At 35.4% G+C, this 21,504-nt stretch overlaps 1 protein-coding gene across 1 annotated transcript in view; it reads left to right on the top strand.

The window, feature by feature from the left end:
* The first annotated feature begins 712 nt into the window (after positions 1 to 712).
* Positions 713 to 21,504, top strand: part of LOC135116759 (uncharacterized) — a 152,163-nt gene continuing 131,371 nt past the window's right edge. The window contains exon 1 of the mRNA XM_064034301.1: positions 713 to 875. The gene's annotated coding sequence lies outside the window, so the exon portion shown is untranslated. The remainder of the gene's footprint in view (positions 876 to 21,504) is intronic.

Here is a 21,504-nt window from a genome sequence, read left to right on the forward strand (position 1 = left end):
CGGTATAGGGTTAGTAGGCAAATACCTGATCTTCATGCTGATTTATGAGCCCAAAACAACTACCTATCGGTCGACTAAGAGTTTGAAGTGTGCGCGTACTTTAAGGGTTATTTTTGAATTCCATTTTCAAAAATCATATTCACATTTAAAACAATAAAGGTAAAGCAAAACAAACCCAAACTGAAAAATATGAAATAATATAACACCTATTACTTGTCGTTTCAGATAGGTCTGCGCAAATGAAATCAATCCCTTATTCATAATATAGATAGTAATTTCTCTAAATGTTTATTGACAAAAATAATAAAACATTTGTCGCCCCTAAAATATTAATATTACATTCTGGAAACAGTTGATATAATCTACAAACACATTTACTCGTTGAAAAATATGCCTTAATAAAGTAATCAAGCGGCCAAGCTAAGGTTAGCAACAGCGGTAATAAATTCCTTGTTGTAGCCTCAACAATGTCCAAGCGCCAAGTCAAACGTAGCCGGCCGATAACCGAGCCAAGCCACTGAATCAACTTTAAACTAATTTATTAACAGCCAAGACGTTGTTATTAACACCATTGAGTGGCTCAACAAACAGTTACTGCGAACATAGCCTTCTAACGTCATTATTTAGTCCAATTTGCAGAATTAGCCTGATAAATGAGAATTAGCGTTTTCGTAGACCGATGCGCGCGCCGTAGCGCGTAGCCTGCTACGGTGCTACGAGCTCAGTACTACCGCGCCGGTTGAGATCACCGCTACGGTCGTCGCGAATCGGTCCAAATCGTTTACGTAGGAAAGCCATCGTATGAATTGTGACAGCGATTTGTGATTCGTTTTAGTGTGTGTGTATGTGATAAGTGTGTGTGAGTTTTTTGTTAGGTAAGTTGTTGGAATAAAAAAAATTGAATTTAGATTTTGGATAAAAATATATTGTTGGTTGGTGTAATTTTTCCTTATATCGCTATGTAGATAAATATATCAATGATTCAATTATATAAATAATTGTGGTGTAAAGACTATATTTATGAATTTAGTTTGAAAAAAATCTCGTTTCTGTTACGGATATTAAATTGAGGAAAATGTCTTACAACTCTTTATGCTGAAGGATTGATAGTATAAGTCGAAATTATTATATAAGTTTATTTAACAAATACAATCAATTAGGTAATTTTTTAGCTTAGTATATAAATATATCTAATTATCATTAAATGGAACAACTTATAGGAAATATCATAAGATACCTATATATCTTAATAAAAAAAATGCATATACTAAAACTCACATTATACATTTAAACCACATATTCATATGTAATTAAATTACACATTTCATATACAAATAAATAAATAAATACTACAAAAATAGTCCACAATTAAACAGTCCTCCAAATTGAATTCCCCGGAAATTCCCGGAGGATTACAGCTGCCCAACGGGGAATAGATTTTGATGAAGATTACTCAGAAACGTCTCTTATTAACTGTTTTTTTGTTTGTACGTTTGAGGAAAAATGTATCGTATTATTTAGTTAATACGGTTTTAATTGGTTCGGTTAGAGAGTACTAAATTGGTTTGCTATTTAAAAGCGATTTGTGCTTATTATATTTTACTATTTCAAATAAAAATTTAAAGATGAGTGTATTATTATCAATGCGATCAGTAAATTAGTTTCCAAGAGCTCTGACTGCATAATTTCAGATATACATTTGGGTTTCTATCAGAAGGAAACAAATATTTCCCAATTTACTTAATTTTATTAATTTTACTTTAATTTTATCGGTAATTTAAACTGTTCTCTTTAATGTTATTTATTTCAATAAATAAGATGAATTTTATTGAAACATACCACGAAATATACACGACTTGCTTTCGCAAGGAAATAGCGTTAGCTGGGAAATGCGACAATCCGAGTTTACAAACAGCAATAATATCTTTAATTTAATGGTAATATTAAATTTATGGTCAGCAATGTATTAAAAGTTTGTGTTTTTGAAAATTATTAACTAACTTTAGCCATGATATTGCTACAAAAATGTACTTTTTGAGATATATTATATAAAATATAATTTCGGTTGTAACTTTTTTCTTCTGATTACCTACTTTATTCTTTACCTCTAAGTTGTGACTGTAAACCAGACGAATATTGCAATTATCATTAATTCCATAAATGCCCAAGTAATTTTGTCTGTCTGTCGCACTCTCACGCCAGAACCGATTTAAATGAAAGGAACATAGATAGTCTAGATAGCTCCAAGGCAATCTATTACTAAAGCCTCACCTTTTCTGTGAAAAAAAAATGGCCACGAGAAGTCTTTATTGGTAAAACTTATAAAAAGGAAAACAGCATTTAAATTAAGAACAAAAAATGAAGTGCTGGTCACATAAAACAAAATTTTGAAAACAGAACATTCGTTTCACAAAATGGCCAGTCCTCAATTTTTATTTTATACTCGCGTTATTCTCCCGCGAACATGATAATACAAACACGCTGGATAAGTTGCTCTACCAACATTTATTTCCTTCAGGCTAGCTAATTATGTCTGTGTTAGCAGTAGGTTCACCACAACAGCTTAAGTTTGTACTGGATAGTTACGCAAACTATTATGCTACATAATTCCCTCACTAGTTACTTTGTGTTAAAATAATTAGCTATTATAAGAGAATGTTCTTAGCTTCTTTTTTATGCGAATAATATGGCTTAGTCTTTGGATTAGAATGGTCATATATTTAATTTCAATTATTTTATTGCCTTAATTAAATTTTAATTTAAATTCATTTAACTTTATTTGGAATGTCGTGAATAACCAGAATTCTCATTGCACTGAATTCTTGCATTTTTTGACAAAACGATAATTATTATTATTGTTATTAATTTGTTTTTTTTTCTTCGTTATTTGTTTAATTAACATAAACTAAAATTACATTATGCTACTGTTAGTACTTTTTAGGTTCAAAAAACTAGTTCGGAACTACGGATCTACCCGTCTGTGTCCCATTAGATTAGGCCCTTAATTCCAACCTGTCGCGTAATCCGTTCTCAGTTGACGTTCTCTGCGTGTAAACTATTAACTTTCTACCTGTCAAATTTTAGCTTTTTGTGATTACCTAGAGTTAGAGTTTTTCAGTGTGACCTTAATGAGCATTTTTTTTAAACTTACGTGTACGTGAATTGGATTAAAAAGCGGAAAAAGTAAATAGAGTAAAAAAAAACAAAACCATAAATTAACGTCGTATTCTACTGTTTCTGCACGAATATTTTGTAACATCTTATAAACTGAAAATTTTCTATTATGCGGTTTCCATCAAAATTCTCCAGAGAGACTTTTAAGTACATAGTTTGTAAAATACTCGCCCAAAACAAGCTCTCTACTCTATATAGGTAACTTAAAAGTTCTCAACAAACTATTTCAACAATCCATCAAAAAAAAAAAACAAAAAAAATCTTCCACACACGTCCTTGTGTTTATGAACCGACCTCACGGGGTATCGTTTGCACAGGACGACACGTATGATTAATTTGAGGAGTCCGCATAACTCCGCATAATTCCGCATAACTCCGCATTTACCTGAGTTACGACGAATAACTCGCATCAATCATGCCACTGATGTTTCCCTGTTTGTTTGTTTGTGGAGAAGTAATGATGCTTTTGGGCAATTTTAAAGTTTGAGGATACTCGGGGATTTAAATATCCTCAATATTTTAATGCAGGTGTGTTATGACAGTGTTCTTTATTGATGAACATTTTTACAGTAAACAGGTATATTATAACAAAACATATTTCATAGAATCTGAACATCTGAAACACAACATCTGAAAATATTACAGAATTCTTTGTCATAAGTTTGATGAAGTACGTTTTTATTGTATTATTTACAGTATCCTGTATCCTTTGATTTGAATCTATCAAAATAAGTTTTATCGTGAAAGCACACCGTAAATGCGTCGCAAAGTAGGTAATATAATTTATCCTTCATAACGCATACATAATATGACTGAGTCATATTATTAAATTGAACTCGATGTACGTGGGTTCTAATCACCTATTTATGTATATCTATCTTACTTTAATCAGTCTTTTTTGTGGCACAATAATATAGAATGTTTACAATTCAATTTATCATAACCTATATATTTTAAAAAAGTCTTCCTACACGTTTCAGTTTTCCATTTAAATTAACTTACTTACTAATAAGTCTTCATTCAAATTGCCTCAGCAAAAAAGAAAATAAAACTAAAATTTTCAGACTCTAGAAAAAAAGGTACAAAGTCTATTTTTACACTGGGTACTTTTATTCGAATAGTTGAGAATAATAAAGTAGAGCACTTTACCTACCCAGCCAATCGCACTTATAAAATAAGAAACATCAATTATAGGTTAACAACAAGAATGTACCCTTACAGCGCTGTATCGCTTTTTATTTTTTTATATGTAGGCCAGTTACTTTTGTGACGTTGATGTATGAAGTAACACCTCATTTGTCAAGCCGCTGAAAGGTTCAAAAGAAAATGATGGACATCGTGTTATAATACGTTGTTCACTTATTTTTATTCGTATCAAGTTGTAAAAACAATTGTGGAAGAAGAGTTTTTGGGTTAAGTTCTAAATCTTTGGTTGGATTTCTTTTTTTTTTATCAATAATTGGTATGTAAGCTCTTTGATTTATTTTTGATTATTTCGCGTGGTAGTGGCTCAGTAAAAATATGATTACTGCAAATCTTATTTCACAGTGAAATTATCTAATTAAAATTAAGCTTATTAGGCAGGTCCCGTATTAGAAAAAAAAGGACTAGGACTAAGGATTTTTTAGGCTAGGTTTTTTTGCATTTTAACCAAAAAGCATTTCATTTACATTACAAATCTAATCTTTTAGAAGCTTTAAATCTTCACGAATTTACTCTATCTATACATCTTTTTCTACGCAACTATGTATGTTGCATCACTCTCCAACAATGCATTGTTAGTGCACTTAAAATCACAATCCAAATCAGAGTTCGCATCGCAAAAGAAATAAATCTACTTCGACTCAATTTGAAAACTTTCTTTAAAACCTTCACCTGGTAAAGGAGGTCGGTCTTTGTTAGAAGTATCTCACACTGCCACGATATCTTTTACTATTCGCATCATCAGTATGTTGTTATATTTTATTTCGTCCGCGATTTGGTCTACGTGGTTGTTACTGCGGGCGTTGTTACACTAACTTTTCTTCAATTACATGCTTACAAGTTTTCTTAAAGAACATATCTAGGTATATCTATATATCCATAAGTGTATGATATCTAGAGGTAGGTGCATATTTACCGTGGTTCCACATATGTCATGTGGAAACTACCACTACTACGTGGTTGGAAACTACTTTTTTGAAGTACGAGTGTGCGAATTCAATTTAAAGACAGATCAATATGTGTACTTCCTGATACCAATATGTGTACTTTCTAAGTGTTTCTTGGGTAGAAATGATTGAGTAAAATTCAAAGAAAAATATTTTGAGTTAACTTCGACTTCAAAGTCTAAAATCGCCAATCCTCACTCTGAAATTGCTTACCTTTTTTGACGTAGATCCGATTTACCAGTTACCGTGTACAGAATTTTCCTTACTGCCGAATAACATGTTAGTATGTGATCCGCCTAACGTTTGCAACTGTACCAGTGTGGGCCACGTAAGTGCATCCCCAGATGTGCATTCCGTTTATGCTCCAGTGGATTACACTCGCGGTGCAGTGCGATTTTATCACTTTTTGTTCAGTTTTTCTAGCGTGTGCAGTTTTGATTACTGCCTAGTAGGTAGGCAAGGCCTATTTATACAAAGGATTCATCCTTAATCTAATTTAATGAATAATAGTCTCAGTATAGTTTATTCTATGCTACAGTCAACAATTATAAGGATACCAGAACTCCATTAAGTTTCCAGTATAGTACACAATCATTATTTTGCACAGTTTGCAAATTCATCTTTGCAAGGGAGTTACATACCTATTAATGTTTTTTTTTTGTAAGTTACTTTATATCCGGGTGCACCGAGTAGTACACACTGAACGCGGATAAAACCGCATAACTCATGTTATAATTTTGAGATGCAATCCAAACAATCATAAATCCTGCTATAAATCCAAATCATCAACAAATTAATTTTATCATCAAATAGTTTCTCATTTCAACACTAAAATACGTTTGACCTTATCGAAATAGATTTCGTATTTAATTACCGAGTCATCAAAGGCTCGGCCGAGATTCAAGTGAAGTTTGTCTGTAAAAGTCAATATTTGTGATTGAACTGATGTCAAAGCGATTCATTAATTACAATCAATCGTGGACCTTGCTATGTATTTATATGTTTTTTAAGAGCTTTTATTTAATTTTGTAATCATTTGTTATTTTTGAGACGAGTTTTTGGATGTGAAATTATAATTATGTACGCAAGTATAATAGATCCCTCGGGATGTGTTTAAAACCATGGGAATCAGTTAGCCTATAATAATATTATGAAGCTGAAGGGTTTGTTTCCTTATTTGCTTAAACGTGTTAATCTCAGGAATTACTGGGCCGGTTAAAACAATCTTTCATTCTTTGGATAGTTTTTCCTATATGGAAGATGACTTTATATCCGGGTGCAAGAAGTTATTCAAATACCAAAATCAAATTTGTAATGATAAACAAGATATAAGAAATAATAATAGACATAAACAAGCTCTAGAAATAAAACAACCAAAACTCAAAATTTAAAAAGTTTTTTTAAAACCTTGTTACAATTTTTTAACACCCATACAAAAGTATTTGAAACTTGACGGTTAACTTTTGAAGAGTACCGCCATAGAAAGATTTTGGTAGCTCGTTCGCGAAGTATGCGCGGTATCTCTTTGTAGGTAGATAAGTTTGTATATCCGTGGTGTAAGATGTTTTAGACGTAGATTTTGATAAGGTAAATTAATAACTTGAGTATTTGGGAAACAGTTTATGTACTAAATGTGGAAACGTAACGTACAAAACATCGAAACTCAAGTTTGTTTTGTACGTTATCACGATTGATTTATTTTTGTCTTAATTTTTAATTTCTTTCGCAAAGTAGGTACATATTTTATTTGATTTGGGCAATTGGCTTTCAAACGCTTGTAAATCAACATGCAGAGCAGCTGTCTTACCGTACCAGTAGTATACCCAAGTATATTTATTATACTGTTACGTCACATTAAGTAAGTAAATATTTAATTGGATACTTAATTATGTATTTATCGATACATTTGTCTACAAATATGATCCTTCAATTCGATTGAGCTCAAGTCAATACGTAGAAACAACATTCTAATTACACATGTATGTTAGCTTTGCAATCTCTCACAATTTATCATCTATCTATAACCAAGCAAATAGAACACACAACTAATCCAGTATTTCTTTTCTAATTTCCACCACAACAGATAAAGCTTGCTTCCAAAGAAATAAATCAACAGAACTACTCGAAGATAAAGTCTGACACTGCCTTATGTTACACACTTACACACTCACACACTTGCAGTCTCACACATGTACAGATGGCAATATATTTAATTACTTTGTAAGAACATTATTGCAGTACAAGTTTGTGAATGCTCTTTGTTGCATTGTCTTCTTTGAAGCCATATTAAAGTCATTGGTTGGATTTAAGTAATTTAAAAAACCTATCTTGGTTTGGTAAATGGCAATTCTTGCCATTCATTGTTTTGTGGTGCTCTTGTGTCATTCGAAGTGTTATATAGAAGTAGAAAGGACCATATGACAGTGACTTTTAGATATCTATATCCGTGAAGAAATTCTCACAAAATGAAGGCATGAGCGCAGGGAACAGCTAGGTGACTATAGTATTAGCATAATAAGAATGGCCCCATCCTTGCTTATAGGATTGTTAAAAACGAAAGGTTTCAGAAGATACATAGTTGAGTTTAACATAATATCCATTGGCTTGCCATACATGTGGTCCCGGTTTCGATTCCTGGGTGTTCAAATCTCTATCAGATTTGAGAAAGCTCTGATACTAAGGCTTTTAAGGTGATATAAGAAGTCACTATAACTATGCCTCTGTCTTCGGCCAGTATAATTGTGATGTCCAAACTGCAAACAAAACTCAATATAACACAACTTTTACACACCATAACACATAATACAAACCAATATCTTTCAAATACAACACACCCACAACTAATATAAAGGATGTTCGATAACACGCGGTGTGTTATCAGGCATCTTATTTCATTGTTTCTACAGGGTGTCCCTTTGTGAACTGCAAACACAATTGGATATAGTGAGATATGACTTGGTAGGAGTCGGTTTTAAAAGTGTTGCTCAAGATATGACGGTTTTGTAGTACATTTTGTTATTGTAAAATATAAGATGTATAGAATGTGATATTTATGTTTTGTTAGTTTTAATTATTGATGGTTTGAATACAATAGAAGAATGGTGTGATGAACTCTCATTTTATTGTTCAACATCGATATTCCAAAAATAACACCGCTTCTTACTGTGATAGACAATACTAAAGAAATCTTCTACGTAGGTAAAGCTTATTTAACTGCTATCTTAATTATACGATTTAAAACCTAAAAAATGCTTTAAAAGAATGATCTGTAACTCTTTAAAGACAGATGAAACACCAGTCTGTACCTGCTATTCTTACCTAAATTACTGCGACAGACTTTTAAATCCAACTCAAAGTTAAGTAACAATTTTAAGATTAAATCAAACACACGTATATTTACTCACGACACCTACAAAGCCTTGTATCTCCAACTACTAGTGGTCTAACAATTTTTACCTTTACAAACATTGTAACAAAAGAGCATCGGGCTCCATACTTAGTCACGTAGTAGAACAGATGTTATCTCGTCTTGAAGAGTGGACTCACACGTTTGCTAACATAAGGGGCTCGCGAGAACTGTACTGGAGTTTCCGATGAAACTTACTGTTTTTCGATGTTGTGATATGAAGTGGCTGGACTTTTTTTTATTTCTTGAGGGTTTTTTTTCCATATAGTAGCATAGCTATAGTTTGGCAACTGGTAGTAATTAGGTAACAACTTTTACACGTATTTCGAGAGATATCAGGAGGAGTGATAGCTATTATAATGCAAACTACAGTTTCCGAAGTAATTTTATGCGAAAACGGCGGAATTAATGTGGATGTAGTTTTTAGTTTGGCGCCAGTTGAGCTTTGAGCCTTTGTATAGGGTATCTTCTCCTCTAAGGAACATCTAGTTTTTATTTTTTTCTTTATGTCATTTATTTGGCGCAAAGGTTGAGTAGTTTCTCTGACGTTTGAGTATGACTGCATCGGTTTGATTCCGCGTCCAAAATATGCATGTCTTTGGTTCGTGCTGTGAATTTCATGTCTCAAATCTCAGAACATATCCGTTTTTATTCTTTGCTTAGGATTTTTCTTTTCATATCGTATTGAAGCTTGAATTACCTTTTTAAATGCATTTAATTTGGTAAATGTTTTTTATAAATGAGAGCTCCACCGTTCTTTAAAAATGAATGATATTGACATACGTACAATGAAAAGCTGAACTATAATTTCACTCACCTAACTTTTTTTTTTTTTTTAACGACGTCTAAAATCAACAAATGACCCCTCCCGCCGTGGATTAGCAGCGGTGAGGGAGTGTCAGACGCCGCGGTATCACTTTCGAACAACCCGTAGCCCCGGCAACAACCCGCAGCCCCGGCTCACTCACCTACCTTGTGTTAAAAAAAAAACATTTTCTTCAGCTTTGTTAAGTATGTAGGTACCTTCCTATAAAACATTACTACCAATCATCAGTCTTCTAAACATCTTAGTTATATCTAAAAAATGTCTAACAAACCCAAAAAATCTTAACCCCACGAACAACCGCCCCACATTAGTCCCAGTCCTAATTATTTTGAAGCATGAACCTCGGCGCTCTCGACTCAGTTCTAACGAGTGAACGCGCCGCTCCAATGGTGCTCGTCTTAAAAATGTATGGAAACGAGGCGTAACATGTTGTAACTACCGCCCTTTAACACGTCTTTCAAGGGTTTCAAATGTACCGTCTGGTTTGGAGTTTGTTGGCTTATTATTGTGGTGCAATGATATTTTTGATAGTTCAAAAATGAGAGGTCAATTTAAGAGCCAAGTACATCTATCTATACATATATATAAAAGTGAAATCTGCTTTCCGTTGTCACGACATAACATGAAAACGGCTTGACCGATTTGGTTGAAAATTAGAGGGGAGGTAACTTAGACCCAAGAGAAGGTTTTGATCACCATCCAGCTACGAGACGCGGGTGAAACGGCGGGCGAAAGCTAGTTAGTTATAAAACCAAACTAGTGGGTTTACCTGTGCCCCGTGAGATGTATTTTACGCACTTATAAAGTCTTCGTAGCTTTCCTCGATAAATTGGCTATCTAAAACAGACGAAATCAAATCGAAGCACTAGTTCATAATACTAGCGTGTTCAAGCAAACAAACATGCTTTATAATATTAGCACACACATTTCTCACAACGTACTTCTGCTTATTAATACCTGAACACATTTCAATATTATTAGCTCTTCCAGGAACATTATAATTAAGTCACACCAATACAAACACAATTCTACCGTTTCGTCACCCTACCATTATAGTTCAGAGTACTAAAGTCACAGTCGTTTCATGCAATTGCATAGTTCACAGATAAAGCTGGGTACACAAAGGGCAGACAGTCTTTGTGTTCCCGATATTGTCGACAAATGACGCATACCTAGCGTTGCCTTTTGAAGCTAATTCCGTTTGTTTTGTATGGGAATTGTTGAGCTGGTGTGTTGAAAAAATGGAGTGTGAATGCTTGTGTGTGTGTTCGTGTGTGTGTATCCTAGTATTTTTGATAGAAACTGTCTGGTCTGTTATTTATAAGATTTTCATCCATGTCTAACAATTCCATTTTTCCTAAAAGTGTAGTTGGTAGAATATCCCTCCGTTTTCGCATTTGGGATTAAAGAAAACCTTCGCGTGGCTGTTTTTTTTTCCGGCTAAAAAACGTAAAGAAATTAAGACAACAATTTTTGAGATGTATGAATATAAATATTATGTGTAAAATTGGACACATCTAAACCAATTTCCAAAGACAATATTATTCTGATATCCCTCACATTTACATAATAACACAAGCCGATAATCCAACATAATACCTTTTTATACCCATTAAGTTTTAAAAGCAAAACAATGCAACCTTTTGTGTTGAAAAAAAAAAATAAAAAAAAAACACAACTGCATTTAAAAGCAATAACAACGAGGTCTAATTACGTAGTTTTCGAGGGATTTATGAAAATATATTGCCATGCGTGATTTTACTTTATACAGTTTATTTTTAATAATATAGTATTAAGTAGAACAATTAGAAACACGCGATGTAAGCAAGGTATATTAGTATAGTTTTTAAAGTATTCATTTTTATTTACAACGGTACTTAGAACTTACTACATTTATAATGGCGGACTTGAGAGTAACTGCATTTTCGTTTTATAATTTAAAAAAAAATGTGTAATACTCTTGAATATTTCGTGAGTTCATAACATGCAAAAATATTTTAGTCTTTTTCAATGAGAGTTGAACACGCGATATTGAACACAGTTATTTTTAACCAATTCACTTTTTGTTTGCATTTCTTTATATTAATTTTACCGTGCAAAAGACACGTAAGAAAGAAATATTTTTATTATTGCATTATTACAATTCTGCGCATTTCTTTCACAGTAAAATCTTTCTTACTTTCCCTTAGAGTAAAGGGAAGCTGATAATTTTTACTTTTCCGTGGAAATTACCATATTTCCTTATTCAGAGAAGATAAAATGTAACACCGTTTTCCTTTTCCGTTTCTGAATCTATAAATTTCATTTTAAAGAATGCACACACTGGAGACAACTTTTTTGTAAGCAACAAAAAAAAGTACAAATTCTGTTAAACATATAACTTACAAAAGTAACATTGGTACTTGCCTGGCTTAGAGTACCCTGTAAACTTTTAGTCGGCCGGTAGTTTGTTTGGGCTCATAAATCAATATAAAGATAAGATATACATACAGCCTTACTTATAAACGTGAATTAAATTATAAAAGTAATACTTAAGGGCTGTTTAAGAAAATTCTTACTGATAAACGTTGCTTAAGCATGTCTTAACTAACATTTAATCACTACTTAAAGCTTTAAGTAGTTATTAAATGTTGCTTAGAAGGTGATTAGAGATTTTTATAAGTAAGGGGGTAAGTGTTAAGCCGGTATAAGGTAGACTGAAAACTTTGATTAGAATCAAGATATTCACAATTAAAATTGCCTACCATCGCGTCAACAGTTTTCCGACTGTTTAGTTTGCAGTGTGTGTGATCGCGTACAAACCCTAGAATATATCGATGTTTTGTCCTAATCAAACTAATCAAAGCAATAAGCACCAATCACACAAAAAGTCACAGATCTATTAAACAGTGTACGTTTAAAAAAATTCATTCGCGGATAAAAGTTGGGGAGACAATTCATAAAGTGCGCACAAAGAGCAGTGAGACATTGCAAATGGTTTTGTTCGAGAACTTTCTCTATTGTGTCTTGTGAACCTTTGTTATGGATGCTGAATGAGCCAGTGTAGGTCGTGATGCTGTGTTCACAAGAGATAATGTATGGGGATTTTCGAGAGCTCGAATTTGGGAGCGAAAAAGTTGTAACTGAAGTTATGGTTCGTCATTTTTGAGGATGTGAAGTAAATGGTGTAATTTGGTTCTATACTCTGTGTGGCGCCATCACCTGCTAAATCTTTTGCCAACTATGTTGAGGTCGGCTTTCGGTTTAATAGTACCTACCAGTGTTTTAGATGGAGCGACTGCTTTCTGGTAGATCAACTCTCTGTTTAATGCACTGGTTTTATACGCGTCAAATACAAACTTATAGTTCTTTATTACTGGGCTTATTATTTACAACAATTGAAAAAAAGTTTTAGTCTTTGCCTGACAATTAGGGCAAAGGAACCTTTTTGATGTAGGAAATCTTACCACAGAATCAATGTTACCCCTTCATTAAATTGTTACTCATTCTATTTAGGTATATATTGCATGGTAACTGAATTAAGTAATAGCTTAAATAATATTCTCTTAGTAACAATGACAGCAAAAGTAAAACAAAACAAACAACATGTAAACTTTTTGAATAATAACAAATTTCTTAGAAATCAAGATTTGTCTAAAATGTTCCAGTTGAACGAACGTAAATGAAATTAATAAAGTTTATTGAACAAACAACGAATAGGTACTAGTTATTTAGTTGCACACAAATAGACTGTTTCCTGAATAATAATAAGTGATATATAAAATTACTATATGAGCAACTGGGTTTAAGGTGGTCAGAGAGGCAGTCGCTTCTTGTAAAGCACTGGTACTCAGCTGAATCCGGTTAGATTGGAAGCCGACCCCAACATAGTTGGGAAAAAGGCTCGGAGGAGGATGATGATGTAAAATAACTATATACTGATATATAATGTCAAAGTTAAAGATAAAAATATTGACTATACGAGAAATAAAGGCTTAGTCAGTTCCAATCGAGAGACCACGTAAAGGATTTGTTTCGCTACAAGAAACTTTTATCGAGGTCAATGCTTAAATTGAGCACAAATTGTGTATTGCACTAGGTCTTATATGGACTTATGTCATAAAAATATGGAAGTAACTTATATCTAATGTATGATATTTTTGAAGATTGTGATTTAGTACTACATAGATTTGTTGATTAAGCTGATCGGTTAAAGATATTTTAGAATGAGTTTAAAATTATTATTATATAAGTTAGTAAATGTATACTGTCATCTACTTTTTATGTAATAAGTACTAGCTATTTCTCTCGGTTTCACCGATGTCCCGCAAGAATCAGTTTCCTCAGCCGGGTAACTAGTAGCCTTTCTCAGGCTTTAGAAGTTTCGAATTCCTATATGTAAGTAAAATCTTTTCAGTACTTTTGGTGTAAAAGCCCGACAGACAGAGTGACTTTCGCATTTATAACATTAAGAAAGGATTAACATACTGAAATTTGGGATCAACTATTTAACACACTCCCGTATAAATCTCATCCTTCACCAAACAAAGTATTATTGAACACTATTTAAATTCGACCAACCCAGAAAATAGAATAGCAAATCCCTCACAGGACTTAGAATTCCATTTTGTTGCAGTTTTACTGCTCCTCAGCAATTTGGTAGAAACATTGTATGTATGTAGGTATATACGTATGTATGTACGTAACTCCAGCACTATTGGAAAAGCTGGATCAAAGAGGATTAGGGCACTCCAGTTCGAATCCAGCACTCTAGATAATGTAATTTAAATACCTAATAATTTCCTACCTTAATTTTGGACTCGTTTTCAGGAATTAGCTAACAAAGTTTAAATAAGCAGAGATAGATTTTAGCAGAAGATTTTCTGTAAGCGTGTGTAGGAGATATAACCGGGTGTGTTTACTAGTGTGACATTTCATTCGAGCCTCCTGATTAAAATCCTGATTGTTATACCTACTTTTGTTAAAGAACTTATGGCTCAGCCCACGATTTGTTTACAGGCTTACCATTTATGTCATAACGAATTCTATCGTGTTTCGAAAGGCACGTTTTTGTGCCCAGACAAAATTGTCGTTATGAGAAGTCAGAAGTCAGAAAGTCTGACAAAAAGTCTCACCCCAGTAACTGGGTTCAGAAGGTCACATAGGCAGTCCCATGGAAAACTCCGGTACCCAGCTGTATCTGGATAGACCGGAAAAATCAAGACAGATGAACATCATCAAGCAATCAAGTAGATTGCAGTACATTCACAACTATTACCAGTCAAACTACCTTAACTTAGTCATCTTACCTAATATTATTCCTAGGAGAGTCAGTTAACACGAGTCGCCGCACTAAGTGGCTTCACTACGTTTGTCAAAGCCAAATAGCTCAGGACTTGTAGATGTGGCAACTAAATAATTTGTTAGACATATTATGCTATGTTTGTACTCGTATGTTATAAAGTCTGACCACCTGACAAGCAAGGAGTGTCGGGTTGCCAAGGTAGCTGGGTTGAGGAGGTCACATAGCTAGTCGCTCCATGTAAAACACTGGTAATCAGCTGCATCTTAATAGACTGGAAGCTAACCCCATCAAAGTACGGAAAAGGATAGACAGAAGATAACCTCTACGTTATTGTTTGACTAATTTGAGTATGTGTTCGATCTGCTCAAAGACACAGTGCGAAAGTTATCGGTACTTTAATTATGTTACTCGTACTTTTACGTTTGCGCTCGTGATGAGCGGAAATTGACAGAAATAATCAGTTGTTCTCGATGACATAGAACATCGAGTCCTGCTTATTAAATCTTCATAACTTTTTTTAAATGGACGGTAGACTGCACATCAGTGGTAACTGTCATGCACCTTAACTCAATAGTAATAAGTACGATTTTCTAATAAAACTGTTACCACTGACGTTGACTGTACCCTTTTCTTTTTCTCATTCACTCTAATCACAGAAAACCTTAATTCAATTACTTCCTAGCTACATTCAATTGAGTGCAAGTTTTCCCTTGCTCGTAGGTGCCACATACATTGTGCATTTGCATATATTCGCCATCCGAATGTAAATGCTCGGGTTGTGATCTTACGATTCTCTGAGTCACAGTTTATATGTGCAACATTGTAGAACCATGGAATACAACATGGCCGCTGCCTTGATGAAATAGTATGTAACGGTTTTGTTTGGTTCGAAATTTAAATTGAGTTTTTTGAATCAAGAGGACGAATTGGAAATTTTGGCGCCAAGGATCTCAATTTTTCTCAGTAAATACAAAACGGATCAAAATACAACTTGGTTACCCGAAAGTTATATGATCATGATATAAACCTTATTTTGTTAGACTTTAAAACATGATTAGGTAACTTTTATAACAGAGAAAAATATATGAAACATACCTCTTTTTAAAAAGAGATTCACATATTATGGGCAAACGGGACCAATTTAAGCCTCTTAACTTTTTTAGTAGTTGAGTATATCCATACTCTTTAAAATTGTGGAAGGAATTTTTATCAAATTATCATTTCTAAATAATAAAATTACAAAACCATTTTGTCGCTTACGACTTTTAGTTATAAGCTAGCGCGCATATTGTAATCCTCGCCCCGCTCAGACGCTCCGTCCCCTCTTGGCCCCTTAGGCCGCTGCCTCGAATTTTGCGGGCAGCGGGGCGGCAGCGGCGGCGGCGCGGGAGCGGCAGGATCTTACGCGTATAATCAAATGGACCGGCCCACACTGGGCGGTAAATTTCGCTCGCCTTTCGTAGGAATTTTTGAAAAATGAAGTTTGTTTTCGGTATATTTTGAGTATGTAGGATTGTTGGGGACATCAAAGCATACACTAATTAATGGATCTAGGCATTTAAAAAAATATATACACGAAGATAAGAGGGTTTGTTCATTTTCAATGTATGGAATTGGAATTTCTTTTCCTCATAAAACCTTTTCTTTCCGTTACGTAAGGTTGAAACTTTCAGGGGTTGTTTTTCAGACCTTAGTGAAGGCATATAATCAATAATCTTGTTCCCGAACGGTCCCGCCTAAAAGTTATGGGCTAAATAAAAATGCCTATTTTGATGATTTTTATCCGTCATCTTTAGGTACTTAAATGACAGTTATTTATTTTTTGTGCATCTTATCAAGTACATAGTACAATAATTATTTACTTTTGACCTTAAATACCCCCACTCCACAAGAAATAGGTACAGGAATACCTCCATTATTCTATTGGTTGCTGTTTTGTCATCATGCGTTGATTTCAAGTTATTTTTTTACTAAAATTGTCGGCAAATATCAGTACTGATCTACTGACTGAGTGCCACAGGTGTTCCGTATTACAGATTCCATAGAACACATTCACCTAAAGTGCATTTCCTAGAATACCTTGATTTTAAAGTACTCACATGATCGGCCCTATTGTTAAATAATTCCATATCTGGTCTTTCCAGGAAAACAATAACACCAAACAAAGGATCAGGTAGCGCAAAAATAGTCATAAATAACGACTGTACTAATGACCCTTTATAGAACCATAATTCATTGTTATAATTCAGTTGTAAAAAACGCAAGTGTCTCGTCTAATTAGTGATAATCTCTTTTTTTAAGTTCACTGCCTTCAGGTATTTTATTATTATTCTGTCGAAATGAATGTGTATAAATTAGGAAATAATATATGTATATAAGTATGTCGTAGTGGACTTCGACCAAAGAGGCTAAGAACTCATATTAGATACTTAGCCAATATTCAGCCAGTCGGGTGAACTGTCAGGACGACAATATTGCTATTTTTGAGGGATGTCATAATGAAATGAAAAGTCAAGGCAAAAATAATGTCAACTGCTTTTTCTTGTAATTAATCTTATGATAATCTGATTTCAAGTGTTCTAATTGTTAATGTTTGTTATTGTTAAATACCTCAGCCATTAAAGAGGGTTTGTGCAACAGTTTGTGGTATAATTTCTTCTCCAAACCAAAATGAACGAAGAGGTTGGCCTGTCAGAGGAGCGCGACCCCTTGGGCGCTCCGTCATCAGAAGCGGAATGTAATCCACGTTCACTGATGCAGCCCCCGATGGAAAATAATGACGATAAGTGGAAGGCATTATTAGAACAACAAAATAAAAACTTTCTTCTCATTATTCAGGCTATGAAAAGTTCGATGCCTAACAATAATGTGCATCTGCCTACGTTTGACCCCGAAAAGATGAATATCGATGCCCGTGCTTGGTTGTCGACGGCAGATATGTGCATGGGTGATCAGCCTTTATCGGGAGCATCCTTGATGGTAGCATTGAGCAAGGCGTTGAAGGGCCAGGCGTCGGTTTGGTTATCTCAAGTGTCCTTCCCAGGCATGACATGGAAGGATTTTCAAGAAGCTTTCGCCGCTCGCTACGACGTATCGGAAACGGCTGCCTCGGCACTAATAAACCTTTATCACAGCAGGCCTAAAGAAGGTCAATGCCTTGCGACTTACGCTGTCACTCAGTTAAATACTTTGCTGTCTCGCTGGAAGGAATTGAATACGGAGCAAATCGCTATCTCTGCTGTTATGGCTCATATCTCCCAAATAGAGCCTCGCGTCGGTCGTGTTGCCTTTACCACCGAGATCGCGAGTAGAACTAAAATGCAGCAAGAGTTAAGAGCATTATCGTACATCAAAAGGAAGTTACCCGGCAGTGGTTACACTGCTGATCAGCCTGATTTCAAACGCAAGCTTATGACGACTCTGGGTAATAAATGTGCTTACTGTGGGAAATTAGGACATCATATCTCTGTATGTCGCTTTAAAATCGAGAACCGTTTACCTACACGTGGTGAAACGAGTAAACCTCCGACTGGTTCGAAGCAAGACGCTTTGGAAGTAACCTGTTACAATTGTAAAGATGTTGGCCACTATGCTTCACGCTGTCCGCGAATTAATAAAGTAGACACGAAGGCCGCCGCTTCATCTTCAATGTATAACAAGCCAACGGAACGACGGGTGGACGCCGTCACTGTTAGCGCTCCGGTCGGAATCCTGGAACACTTTGGTCAGTTCTTTTCATTTTGTTTTGATTCCGGAGCAGAATGCTCGTTAATGAAAGAATCAGTTTCTTCCAAGTTTAAAGGTTCACGTGTTACTGGCTTGGTTAAAATGACTGGTGTTGGTCAAACGAGTGTTTACTGTAATAGCCAAGTAATGGTTGAAGTTAATGTTAATAATATTAACCTTAATATTTTGTTTCATGTTTTGTCAGATCATTTTTTATTGCATGACATCATGATTGGACAAGAAGTTTTAACACACGGGTTAGAAGCTTATGTTACCTGTAACAGAGTTACTTTTGTCAAAAATTCAAGTGTCAATGCCTGTCTAGCTAATCCTACCAATGTTAATTTTGATAATATCGATACAGATATCCCTTTAGAGTACAAGTCTAAATTACTTAGCACGTTGACTGAGTTTAGAGACTACTTTATTTGTGGTACCCCTTTGAGTCCTGCAAATACTGATCCTGTAGAAATTCGACTTATTGACCCTTGTAGGACTGTTTATCGACGTCCTTATAGACTCAGTCCTCAAGAGCGTAGCGTGGTTCGTGAAAAAGTGAACGAGTTGCTTGCTTGTGGTGTTATACGTCCGAGCTCGTCTCCGTTTGCTAGCCCTATTCTTCTGGTCAAGAAGAAGGATGGCACAGACCGTATGTGTGTTGATTACCGTGAGTTGAATAACAATACTGTGCCTGACCGTTTTCCTTTACCACTTATTTCAGATCAGATTGACCGTCTTCATGGTTGCTACTACTTTACAACTTTAGATATGGCTAGTGGCTTCCATCAACTGCGTATTCATCAAAATTCGATCGAGAAGACGGCATTCGTAACTCCAGAAGGACACTATGAATACCTAACAATGCCTTTTGGTCTTCGTAATGCACCCTCAGAGTTTCAAAGGGCTGTTACGAAAGCGTTAGGGTCTCTTATCAATTCCTATGTAGTAGTTTATATGGATGACATTCTCATAGTAGGAAACTCAGATATTGACGATTCCTTAAACCGAATATATACGGTCTTACAAGTTTTAACTGGAAAGGGTTTTTCCTTCAATTTTAAGAAGTGTTCTTTTATGAAAAAAAGGGTGGAGTACCTTGGGTACGTAGTTAGTTGTGGCGAAGTACGTCCAAATCCTAAAAAGATTGAGGCCTTAATTGCCTTGCCTTCCCCTACGAGCATCACGCAGTTGCGGCAGTTCTTAGGGCTGTCATCTTACTTCAGGAAGTTCATACCGGGTTTTGCACAAAAGGTGGCTCCACTCAATAGCCTTACCAGCCCCAGTAAGGGCAACATTGATTGGAAGCCCGAATATGAGGCTATTAGACAGGAAATTATTGGTATACTCACTAAAGAACCGGTGTTGATGATTTTTGACCCTAGTTGTCCAATTGAACTTCATACTGACGCTAGTGCTGTTGGTTATGGCGCTATATTATTGCAGACAAAGGAAGGCAGTCAGTACGTGGTTGCTTATTATAGTAGGCGCACTTCGGCGGCGGAATCGAGGTATCATTCGTATGAGTTAGAGACTTTGGCGGTGGTGAATGCTATCAAGCACTTTCGGCATTATTTACACGGAAATAGGTTTACCGTGGTTACCGATTGTAATGCCCTAAAGTCTTCCCGCAATAAGTTAGATCTCACTCCACGTGTACACAGGTGGTGGGCTTTCTTACAATCTTTTGATTTTGAAATAGTGTACAGGAACGGTAAAGGTATGTGTCATGTTGACTTTCTATCCAGAAACCCACTTCCAACTGAGCGTTTTGACAAAATCGAGCAAAGACGTGTAGATCTTACGAGTTTACCTGAAAATTGGTTGCATGCTGAGCAGCAGCGTGATCCTGAAATTACAAAGCTGATCGATAGTCTCAATAACCATAGTGTTGATGAAGAAGTTGCTAAGACTTATGAAATCAGGTCGGGAGTACTTTACCGGAGAATTCAGCGCAACAACCGGTCTCGTTGCTTGCCAGTCGTTCCTCGAGCTCTGCGTTGGTCCGTTATAAATTCTGTCCACGACTGTCTCATGCATGTGGGTTGGGATAAAACATTAGAAAAGGTTTATGACGTATATTGGTTTGAACATATGTCAAAGTTTGTTCGTAAATTTGTCGATAACTGTGTAACATGTAAAATTTCCAAATCCCAATCTGGGAAAGCTCCGATTGAGATGCATCCGATTCCTAAGACTCCTATACCATGGCATACCTTGCACGTCGATGCTACTGGTAAACTCAGCGGTAAGAATGATAGAAAAGAATATGTGTTCGTTCTGATAGACGCTTTTACAAAATTTGTGCTGTTACATCATACTCTACGCATCGATTCTGCAAGTAGTATTAGGGCCCTTAGGCGTGCCATCTCCTTGTTTGGAGCTCCCAAGCGTCTAATTGCTGATCAGGGCCGTTGCTTTGCTAGCAATGAATTTAAAGATTTCTGCCAGTCTCATTGTATAGACCTACATTTGATTGCCACTGGTAGCTCACGTGCTAACGGACAGGTGGAGAGAGTTATGGGTACGCTCAAAAATATGCTCACTGCGGTGGAAGTTGGTAAGGAAAAGTCTTGGCAAGATGCTTTGCCAGAGGTACAGTTAGCTCTCAATTGTACGGTGAACAGGGTCACCAGGTCGAGTCCTCTAGAGTTGTTAATTGGGAAGGTGTCTAGGCCCTTAGAGCTATTGTTTGCAGGTGATGATGAACCTGAGACTGATATTCGTGCTGTTCGTGATCGAGCTATTTCCCTTATGCACAAAAACTCTCAATATGACAAAACTCGGTTTGATAGTGTAAAAGCTGCAGTCCGGAAATTTTCGGTAGGGGATTTTGTTCTCCTTCAAAATGAGGAACGCAATCAATGCAAGCTCGATCCTAAGTTTAAAGGTCCTTTTCGTGTGGTTGAGGTTCTAGAGGGCGATAGGTATTTGCTTAGGG

The sequence above is a fragment of the Helicoverpa armigera genome, chromosome 4 (genome assembly GCF_030705265.1).
Source record: "Helicoverpa armigera isolate CAAS_96S chromosome 4, ASM3070526v1, whole genome shotgun sequence".
Lineage (NCBI taxonomy): Eukaryota > Metazoa > Arthropoda > Insecta > Lepidoptera > Noctuidae > Helicoverpa > Helicoverpa armigera.